Consider the following 12,156-nt stretch of genomic DNA (forward strand, 5'->3'; position numbering starts at 1 on the left):
AAAATAAAGGTTTTTATTTTTATTTATAGATAGCATGTGAGAAGAAGTTTCAGATAGACCAACATGTGGGAACTGCTTCACACATTGCAAAAATAGGAAAAATAGGAGGAAAACATCAAACTTCAATGGCTAAATGTTTCCAATCTACTTCAAAAAAATTAGATGAGCAAGAAACTTTTAATGAAGACTTGAGTCGCGTATTAGTGTCTGCAAACATACCGCTTTCAAAATTAGCAAATGTAAATTTTAGTTCGTTTCTAAAAAAATATTGCAAACTTAATGTTCCAAGTGATCGGTCTCTAAGAAGAAATAATGTGAACGGGCTATACTCGTCGGTGTTAATTAATATTAAGGAAGAAATTGCAGATAATTATTTTTACATATCTGTAGACGAAACCACTGATTCCTCAGGAAAGTATATTGCTCATTTATTGATTGGTGTTCTTAAAGAAGATACCTTACCAAAATCTCATCTTATTTCATGCCAGCAACTTGAGAAAACAAATGCTTTAACAATTTCGCGTTTTATACAAGAAACATTAGCAACTGTTTTTCTTCCGACAACTATTCCTTCTAATAAATTACTGCTTATTTTATCGGATGCTGCTCCTTATATGGTGAAAGCAGGACAAAATTTAAAAATATTTTTCCCAGATTTAATACATGTTACTTGTGTAGCGCATGGATTAAACAGAGTTGCAGAGGAAATACGAAAAAAGTTTCCTCTTGTAAATACCATGATATCCAGTGTCAAAAAAGTATTTCTTAAATCTCCTATAAGAATTCAACTTTATAAAGAAATGCTACCTAACATTCCTCTTCCACAACCTTTTTTAACGCGATGGGGAACATGGTTAGAAGCAGCTAATTTTTATGCAGATCATTTTGTTAAAATAAAGAACATAATTGATACGTTAACAGATGAAAGTTCCCAATCTCTTTTGGATTCTAAACAAACTTTTCAGAGTAACTTGCTTCAACAAGAACTTTCATCTATAAAATCAAATTTTAGTTTTGTTCAAAAAACAATTACTCAGTTAGAATCACCAAAACTGTCATTGTTCGAAAGTACAGCATTAATAAAAGAATTTGCGTCATGTTGTCGGAACGTTAGAGGTAATATTGAAAAAGATATTTTAAAAAAATTTGAAGCTACTATGGAAAAAAATAAAGGTTACCATATTCTTTCTGAAGTAGTCAGTGTTCTAGCTGGAAATATTTCGGAAACAATTAATTTAGAACCAAATGTTTTGGTTAGTTTGAAAAATGCTCCCGTTACATCAGTTGATGTTGAACGAAGTTTTTCCATATATAAATATATGTACTCAGACAGAAGCCACAAATTTTTGTTAGAAAATTTTGAACACCACTTGGTCATTTATTATTACCATAATTCTAAATAAGTTTATTCATACTTAAAAATGATGTAGTTACTTAAAATAAATGTAAATCTTAATGAATAGTAGGAAATATTTAGTTATGTACACTTTTTTTTTAAATAAAATTGTTACTATTTTACGATTTTTTTATTTATTTGTATGCATATTTTGTAAAATATTTGCATATTTTCGGGTAAACACGTGCATATTTATGCGCATATTTTCTACATTTTTATTTGCATATTTGCCGAAGTCTACTAATAACCATCATGATAGATCGGACTATAATTTCTAAGTAAAGAAAAAAGACAAATATCTGAAAAGACAAGGATAAGAGCAGCAATAATCCCTAAACTTATGTATTTATAGAAGTAGAGCAAGGTTTTTTCTGCTAGGGGAGGAATTTTTTTAAAATACGTACCAGGTTGACCCATTTCTAGGGATGGCTGGCGTATGTTGGATTCAGAGAGAAGCTCATTTTGCCCTAGAAGGAGGTAATGCAAACGGATGTATTTCTGTTATACGAAAGCGGGATGGCCGCTGTAAGGCTAACCACATTTTAGGAGCACTCTCTTCTCTTATCTAGATCTTATGTCTATCGTTGGCCCGGCTGTTGCTTTTCTTCTTTTTTCTTTTTAATGATTGCATAGATGTAATTGTGCACACTATCCATCCCTCCTTACTTTCCGTCATCTTCGTGATCATCTCTCTAACTTCGCTATCATCTATTTTTCTTTGCATTCTGCTTCTATCTACTGTCTATTGTTTACACGTCAGCATTGTGTAAGTAATAGTGTCAGAGTATTTACAGTATATGCATGTGTCTGTATCTGTCTTTTCGAGCCTATGAAGATAGGCTTTAAAACACCCGTAACCTGTGAGCATTTGCGTCATGATGTAATCTAGTCGCCTGTGATCACAGTCCACCCAGTCTCTTAGACTCGGGATCAGCATCTTAGTCTACTGGGCAACAGCTTCCATGTTGTTTCATTCTTCCTAACATCTTTTAACTGATCGTTCCCTTGCTTCTTTTTTTATGGTTGTAGTCAAATTCTCACTTTTCTCATACAGATGTTTCTTTCTACTATTTACACATGCAGACGGACATAACCCGTGATGGTTCACAAGGCCGTCGAAGATACAGTCTTGTAGACGCACGCTACTTGCAGCAGACTCGTTCTGTCGACTCGTGTTATTAACCGCTTTTAGGTCAGTATATCTACCTTACCACTCCAGACTGGTGCTCCGTTAAGAACGACTGACTGCACAACACCGTGGAGGGCTACTCTCTTTCTGTATTCGAGTCCCCGAATATTGTGCTACCACCTGTCACAACCTGTATATGCTGGCCCCATCCGCGATATTGGTGTAGTTTCACTTCCAGTTTTGTGTATTTAACGCATTTCTATGATGTTAGTCGTGCCCCTGCACATTGAAGTTCTATTCCGTATCTTTTATGTTTAACTGTCAGAATAATGGCTTCGGTTTTCTCTACTACGAGTTCCACTACGCGATCTGTTATCCAATTATTCACACGACGCTGTCCATATACGTAATACCAGCACAGCAAGATCACCCGCAAAGACAAAGGGGGTTATATTCTCTCTGTATTTACAGTTTATGCCCTCGTCATATACCAGGTCCCATAGCGTTAGTCACAAGACCGATCCTTGTGGGACTCCAGCCGTTACGTCAATGAGCGTACCCTTTTTAATCATATTTAAATATAAAAAGAGCAAGCTTGTTTGGAGCCTTGCAGCTAGATTGGTTTATGAAATTAAGCACATACTAACATACATGTCTCCTCATGCTGGTTGTTGATATATGGCACAAAAATCATACTTTTTCTGATCTACCAATAATTTAAGTGATAGTTCCCCTAAGCTCGCAAGGTATATTTGGATTGTCTAAATGTCGCTCCAAATTTTAACGAACCAATTGCACTGTCAATTTCTTAGCTTTTAGTAATAGTACTTCTTTATTATACAGAATAAATGTGGTATTTGGTTAAGGTATTTAATCCTTCCAAGAATAGATAAAGTCACGTCAAGAGAAAGGGTGTATCCATTAATAAAATACTGAGAAATTTGTAATCTAATCAGTCTTCTCGCTCATTGCTCGTTTATAAGATTGCTAGGCAGGATAAATTAACAAATTAACATTTAATATTACTAGAGTGGTAGATATTATTGTTCATTTTGATATTTCTGATTTGAACAGAAGTAAATTTATTTAACCCTGAACTGGTATGGCGAAAAAAGAAACCTTTTAAGGTATGGCCGGGTCGAATTAAACCTTTGAATTTTTTGTGTAAATAAAACAAAAATAAATTTACACAAGTGAAAAAAGTAGGTAATTGCTCATAATATATTATAACCAACATATTTATATTATACTACGGATGTTTCAGAAACAAAATTTACAGAGTCAATAAAAAAAACTGGTTTAATGTTGAAAATCACAAAACATACTATCATGTCGAAAATAGAATTCTCATTTAGATATGTTCAAACATCTTAAAAAAAATTTAATCAGAAGTTAATTTACGAATATAAGCAAGTTAACAAAAAAATTGCTGATCCTTACATCTATTATAAGAATTTGTTTGGATACAATGATTTTTACAAACGTGTTTATGACACGTTTTTTTGTTACATACAAGTTATTGTTTCTTATTATTACGTAAACTAATATAACACTTTATACGTTTAGATGCTCTGTCAACGATCCTATCTTGGTCTTGGTTATCGTGTGTGATATGACCAATTCAACGAACAGCTTCTCTCAATTCCCTGGGAATATTTACCATTTGAACATGCGAATTAACTGGTCCTGTTTTAGTTCTTTTCCTAAAGCGATGATAAATTTTTGCCGTGTCAATTCAGATTTTGGATGGGCATTGCTATAATAATTATTCCCATTTACGCTGGGATAGTACCTATATAAGTAAGTTTACGTTGTTGTAGTTCGTTGACCAGCTCTAGCGAGGAAAACCAGTTGAGGAGCATACATGCAAAAACCGATAAATCCACTTTTTCCAATTTCGAGATAAATGCCAAAAACTTATACAGCAAAATCCCATAATAATTTAAAGAAACATAATATTGGAATTAAATAGTAGTAGTAAGTCATGTAATAAAATCCTTGAATTTTAATATATTATCTTTTTTACTGATTTTATTTGTCATTTTTTTTAATTTATCGGGTTTTGTTTGAAAACCGAAATTTATCGGTTTTTGCCTGAAAGATATTTGCAAGAGCACCATATTTTTGTTGTTAATAAAAGAAAATAAACAAACTAGAATGTAGAAAATTATTTTTATTATTTAACAAGTTGAAAAAAGTAAAAAAGTTAAGTTAAATCTGAAGTGTTGGTTCCTCTTCCAGGAAGTCACATGTCTCCTCTTCCTCTTTCTTCTCATCCTTTTCATTTGAACATTTGCCATTAAGCAATTTCCGGTACCAGTCAAGTTCTTGTAATTTCTCCCAATCTTTATCAAACTGTTGATTTAGTAAGTGTTTAAGGGATTTTTTTTTCTTTTCGGGGATACCCCGAGTCAATTCTTTTTCTGAGATGGTTAACTCAATATCGGAAAATTTTGGTTTCAAAAGTTTTTCAAAATTTTCCAACCCACTGGTAAAATAATAGTTTTGGAATGAACGTATTTTTATGAATTTGCCATTGTTAAATTTTTTATTACAATTTTCCTTGTATCGGCTAGCGCTTTTACTTTTTTCAAGCCAACTTGAAGCTCTTTCGTATTAAACAATCTCCAATCTGTGCCTATCTTTTTAACAACTTCAATTTGTTTGTAAATTTCTTCATATTTCTCTCTAGAGAGAAGTGTGACTTTTTTTCTTAGAAGCTTTTCTACTCTCCCAAATACCCTGTCTGCTGGCAAATACGAATGGCCCCTTACTGGAAATACAAGTAATATTTCTGTTACTTGAACTGGAGCTTTAAATCTAAGCCAGAAGTACAGCGAATGAATAATATGGGAGCTTTTGTTTTGTCCACCACACCCGTCGCAAAAGAGGCGATGTGTCGTAATATTATCGTATTCTAAAGAATCCAAGTAATTTACAAGTGCAGAACCTATTTCAATTGATCCTCTACCTGCCTGATCTTCAGTCCACGTAAAAAAAGTTGGACTGGCTGTCAACGCAGCAAAAAACATACATGCTAATCTGCTGTGCATAAAACGCATCATTAATAGATGTTTTGGGCAAAGGCTGCACCTGCTGCATATCAAAGCAGAATGTAATGGAATTTTCAGGAGTTTCTTTTAGCAGACTATAAAATGCATTAGCCCTCTTTTGGTGAATACCTAACTCAGTTCGAAACTCTCTTTTCTTTACCTCGTTAATTTCCGTTCTAATTTTGAATTTAAGTCTGGTACATTGTGCGTACACATCTGATGCTGGAGTAGAAAACCCAATGTTAAAAACATTAACGAATATCCTTCTAAACATCGAAAAGTTTACATTATGTTTAGGGTCGCATTGAGTGAGGTACATGCCATGTAATTTCTTTATGCTTAGATCAGCGGCCAAATAAATTCGTCTTACTTTCTTTCTATTATAATGACTTTCTCTTCCTTGTAGTTTACCAATACACTCTCTTATTTTATTCTTTTTGACAACAGATTTTGTGGACACGTGATCTCCACCCCGATTTTCTTTTAAAATATTTCCGTCTGACAATGTTTTAGCAACGTAGTTTATGCGATCTTTTTTAATATTCACACATTTCAAGAAACATGTCTGACATGAACTTTTTTCTTGCTGACTCTTTTCGACAAGAAGTAGTGTACGGAAAAGTTACGCCCCTTGATTTCTCGTTCTGTTGTCGATCTTTTCCTTTCAATTGGAACTACTGACATGTAATGACACAATTTGATATCCTGTTCTGACTTCACATTATTTTCAAAAATTTTATTTCGAATGGCTCGAATGTCACTTTCAGCAATGCTATTGCAGTGATAAGTAGGGCCATTATGTTTGCAAACTATTGTAAAGTTTTCCAAATGAGGATCTCTATCACGATATCTAAAAAAAATGGATTAGGTAACGAATGTCTTTATTTATTCTTTACCTGTTACCTTTGCTTTTGCAATTTCTGCCTCTTGGTCTCAGTTTTCTGTTTTTTTCTATTTCGTATACTAATTTCCAACACACTTGCTTCCATTGTTAAAACTTAATAAAACTATGTTAAACAACTGCGTAATACGTAATTCATAAACAACATAACATAACCTCTTAATCCTTGCCCCCTTAATTTCGACAACGTGATTATGGTAACACAGTCCTCTCGTTTTTAATTTACAAACTACTACCATAGGAAAAGAAGTATACTTCTTTTTTTATGCTACTACTATAAAACAAAGCCCAAAACAGCATAAACAAACCTGCTATAAGTACGCACTATATTATGGATTTACATCATAGATGGCGAATTAATTATTTAAAGATATATCGGGTTTTGTTTGAAATTTAATTCATCGGCATTTGCTCGAACTGGTGAACTTTGTTCATCATTTTAAAGGAAAAATATCGGTTTTTGTTGGAATTTTATATTCTAGAAACATAGAGGGCTACTTAATTGATATTAATCCATATTCAGGTTAAAAAATTTTAAAAATGGATTTATCGGTTTTTGCATGTATGCTCCTTAGTTATCCTGTCACATTGTGGTTAGAATTCACTACTGGAGCAAGTAATGAAAGAATATTAAGAGTTGTTATAGATAACATCTTGAGATTGAGTATTCTGTTTTCTTTTCCAGTATACACAAAAACGTTTAATAAAAATGGCTGTGGGTGTCACAAAGGCACATTTTTTTGAGTTAATATTTTTCTGACTCACTTTTCATAAACATTCTAAATTTGCACTTACTGCGGCAACCAACCAACATTTCAGCTACGGTTGCATATTCTCCACAGGAATAGTTAGTATAACAGTTATTTACACAAGGAATAAAAACTTTAAAAGCAGCTGCCAATTTGTCTCCATCTTCACAACTAATATTTCTGGTATTTGGATTGTCAAATCTATCTCAAAAGTAATAATAAATAACTAATTTTTTTTTGCTGTCATTAACGAATTGACTATATTACTATCTGTGGCATCAATCGCAAAAAGAAAATTTATATGTTCATTGTTAGACTTGACCACGCCTATCACATACAGTAGTCCAAAAAAAGATAATACTTCGGTTTTTTCAACGTGGCTTATAAATTGATAGTTGACAAGTTGTTTGTAATCCTATTAACTTTTCGTTTGACTTTTCATTAATCTGGTCAATAATTGTGTCATCGAGTAATATCTTGACGGCTTCGGTAGGCGGTGCCGGCTTATGCTTTCGTTGTGACCCAGAAAGCCCTAGTAGATGTGATACTATATCTGATGCACAGGTACAGCTTGAGGCAGGAGCTATTTTAGACCATTTTTGCCTATTTCTTCAATAATGGTAATTTCTCTCAGTTTCCTCTTCATGATCAACATGTTCGTCCTCACTACTTAAATCACTGGCCAGTATTTGATCATTCATCACAGTATTACCTTATTTGTTATCACTAAGATTATTTGGCGTCAAAAATATCATCATCACTGTTAAAAAAGTGTTCAGCAATTTCCTCTAACACTTGCGTTAGAGTCTTTTTATCTTGGCCATTATTCTTAAAAAACAAGGCACCGAAAAAACAACATTTACGGAATGGCGAGGTTAAATTTGACCCGATCAACGTCTAACACCTAACTAAGAGGAAAATTAAAGTCGACTTCAACGCGTAAGCGATGTACTCGGTGTCGTAAGGGAATAACTGTAAGGCGAGGTGGCCGCGTCCTCCCGTCTTTCTGAGAATTAAATAAACAGTTTAATTGGGGTTAAAATTGACTCTTCCGTACCAATTAAGACTCAGAATTAAAAAGTATATCATAGTGAGCGTCTTTAAGCAAACTAACATAACATACAGCTTTAGATAAACTCTTTATATCGGCATCTTATCAAATGGTATATAAAAAAGAGACGTAATCAAGATGTGAAGATAAATTTATACATTTATAGACATAATACGATTTAAAATGTCTCTTAAAAAAACCACTTGGTGTACAAATCAATGTTTAGCAGAAATATAGATAAATGTGAAAGCTGGAACATAGTACTTAGGTTTGTAGCATTTGAAAATTCCTTGGATATGTTTGAAATCTCCTCGTATTTGATAAAATTACAAAGAATAATCTTAGTGTATTTCTATTTACTTTCGTACGTATTAAAACACGGAATGCTTCCAATTCATCTTAGCGTCGCCGAGTAAAATAAACTATTTTTAGAGTTGTTTATATCACGGACGCAAATTCTTTGATATTTTTCTTTGATCGAAACCGCTAAATATTCTGCGTTTCAAATAAATGTTAGAGTTTATATGTTTTGTTTTTGATAAGTTAAGCGAATGAATTTAAAAGATTATTAGATCACTCTCAGTGAGGCCGCTGTTAAAGGCAGTTGGTTTCGGTGTTAGTCCGAATGTTTCTTTTAATTCGTAATGTTTTTTTTTTTCGTTTCTCGTCTTTTGTCATGGGAAAATGTGCAGTATAGTAGCAGTGTGGAGTTTTAAGTGCAGTTAATGAGGTTAAACAAGGCAGCGAGAGTGAACAGACGCAGTTTTGTAGTTTGCAGAAACCGGCAAAATTTGTTGAAAATAGTAATTTTTACTCTCTAGAGTAAAGTCTTAGATTAGGAAAGAGTAACCACTATTTTGTCAAATGATTAAGGATTTGTGCTGTGTACCAGAGTTTTGAAATGCTGTAAAAAGCTGCGTGTTAGGGTGTGTTCAATGTGCCGGTAAATTAGTTCAAAGTTCCAACCTCATTTTTATTTGTCTCTGGGCGTTTTCCAGTCCAGTTTGGAAGCAGTCTCTTTTGTATAGCAGAGGTTCAGTAGATTTCCATTTAGCCCTCAGGAATTTTAGTGTTTTAGTGAAAAATCAAGTTTTTTGTGTTTAAACTTTCAAAATAAAAATAGACATTTTTTTAATAATTGCTTTCATAATTTAAATAGTAAATTATATAAATAAAAGGTTTTAATAATTTATTAGTACTGTAAATCTTAGGGTGTGCTTATGCTGCCAATCTATGTTCTTTGCCAGCAAAATTAAATGTTGACATATGACAGCTATCCTTTAATTTGTAGTGAGATTTTTATTTTTTGTTTGTTTGTAGAAAAGGTTAATCTTTATGGGATTTTCATTTTAAAAAGATATGTTTGATTTTGATAATCTATTTCTGCCAGTTATAAATAACCTAATAACAGTTTCGTAAGTTTTGTTTTATTTTGGTATAAACCCATATAATTATAAATATCATAATTACTTCTGCTTATCTGTATATGTTTTGTTTGAGACAGAAATAAATGTTTATTTCATTGCTCTGAACTATTTTGTTTGCTTTATTTTAGAATAATCTCCTAACCCTTTAATGTGTTTTTTATTTTAGGGATATTTTTCCCAAATCCAGCAAGTTAAGGATTCTTCGAAGCGGCGTCCTCCTTTCAAGTAGCTAGAAGTCTTTTTTTTGTTGTCTTTATTTGTTCATTTGTCCCAGAAAATTCACGTAAGTACCCCTTTGTTTCATTTTTTGGTAGTTACCCCAATCCAACCCCTTTTCATTCACTTATCCACGCCCCAGCTCTCCAATTAACCCCTAAGTGCCGTTTGCACAAATATCGATTTCTATTGCTTTCCCAATCTACACCCCCATAATTTCTTTCCCAATTTTCTACCCCATATAATCTTACCCTATGGTAGCCAAAATATTTCGTTACAGGTTTAAACGTCATGTTTGATATTTTAACAACTACAGCATCATTAGGATAACTATCTGCATTAAATGGTTATATGACCGGACTTTAAAAACTATGTTTTAAAAACTACTTTGAGCAAAGACCAGAAAACTGGATTTTCAAATATTACGTATTAACCTTGGTTATACGTTTGACAAAAAGTTAAACCAATGATTCTTTTATATAAAACGATTTAAATCGTGCAATAAAAATACATACTTATTTTGATTTTAAATCACTAGCTTTGAGTGCAATGAGAAAGGGGTATTGCCATAAATTAGACAGAATTTTTTGGATTATAGTTTCGATGTTTTTGTATAAACACGCTTAGACGTAATTGTCTACATTAAATGCCTCTAGTCAATGAAAGGATAGAGAAATCCGAGATTTTTAAGGAATAACAATTGCACTACTACCGGAAGAAGGCTCTTGATGAAAAAAAAAAAAAACTAAAATAAGAAGCCGTCTATGTTGTTTAAAATTATTATTGTAGAAGAATTTTTTAAATACTTATTTTATGATTATTATCAATACAAAACTAGTCAAAATATTTTAGAGAGCAGTAAAATCTGTACCATCAACTCCGTACCGTCTGTGAATAAGTCGATAAATCAAAAATACAAACTTTTCAGTATGGCCATTTTAAACATTTTATTAGTTTTGAAGAGTCAAAAATTTAAGTTCAGTTTCATTTTCATAGACATTGGTGGGTAATCATGCAACGAATGACGTACTTAATTATGAGCTGTGAATAGGTCACGTACTTTAAAAAAAATCTAACTTACCCACTTATTCACGCCAAATTTCTGTGGTCTTATTGAGTTTTTTCAACATTTTTTTATACTTTATTTCTTTATAAAAAGTCACATCAACGATATTTGGAAAAGAAAACTAAAAAACCTACTGATAATCTGCATCAAACTCTTCCAAATCAGGGTCCAAGTCTGGCATATCTGTAGTGGCAAATTTCGGTAAAAGTTATGAAAAACTTCATCGATGAGCGACAAAAGATCAAGTAGGTCTTTCTTTGACTCGTTACTAATTGGCAGAAGTTTATCTGTGATTTGAGGCAATGTGCTTGGTACAACGCATTTTCTCCTTCTTCGGAAATTTACAGATTTAAAAGAATTGGAGACGTCTAAACTATGTTTATATTTCACTTTTCCAATTTTTCTATTATACTGGAACCACTGCACTGGCTGTCACAGGAACTTTTCTCCATCGGTATTAACTTTTTTAATGATTAGTGCTTGTTTTCCTAGACTGCTGAAATTGAAGAAATCTTCTTGTGTCATTACCACTACTTTGAACGGTTTCTTCCTTTTGCAGGATCTTACCATCTGATACCAGTCATTAGGGTGATTGATCTTCATGTATGTTCTCTTTTTGTCTTTTTCTATAAGAGCATGATCTGTATCACACTCCATGTGAGTATGCCCACTTACTAAAAATTTGTGATTTATAATTTTGAGATTTGGGAGTTTTGTGAAAGCGAAAGTGAACATGAAAGCGACTTACTGATTCTTATATTGGCCTCCTCAAGTATCTGAGTAGAAAGTTACCTCTTCCACATCATTAAGTTCCAATAAAAGGCGATAAATACAAGAAGCTATCTGATTGCCACCTCTTCCAGCAGTTGATTCGTCCCACATGAAACATGTAACTTCATTTGTTGCTAAATCGTGAACGGTAAGGTTAAATGTCCACAGTTGACGCTTATAAAAGGCTATGTTTGCTGTTAAAAAGAGGGTTGGAAGGCACTGTTGAAGATCAAAAGTGTATGCTCTTTTTTTAGTGTCTGAAGACGCAATCTCCTTATCCACCTGTTTCGCCTTGTAGGCATCATCTGCGAGCTGATGGTGTTTGTCCCTCTCTTGTCTCAAATTCTCTTTCTCCTCTCCCTCCTTAAGAACTTTTAACTTTGTTTCGAAAATATCA

Source organism: Diabrotica undecimpunctata, chromosome 3, assembly GCF_040954645.1.
Source record: "Diabrotica undecimpunctata isolate CICGRU chromosome 3, icDiaUnde3, whole genome shotgun sequence".
Taxonomy (NCBI): domain Eukaryota; kingdom Metazoa; phylum Arthropoda; class Insecta; order Coleoptera; family Chrysomelidae; genus Diabrotica; species Diabrotica undecimpunctata.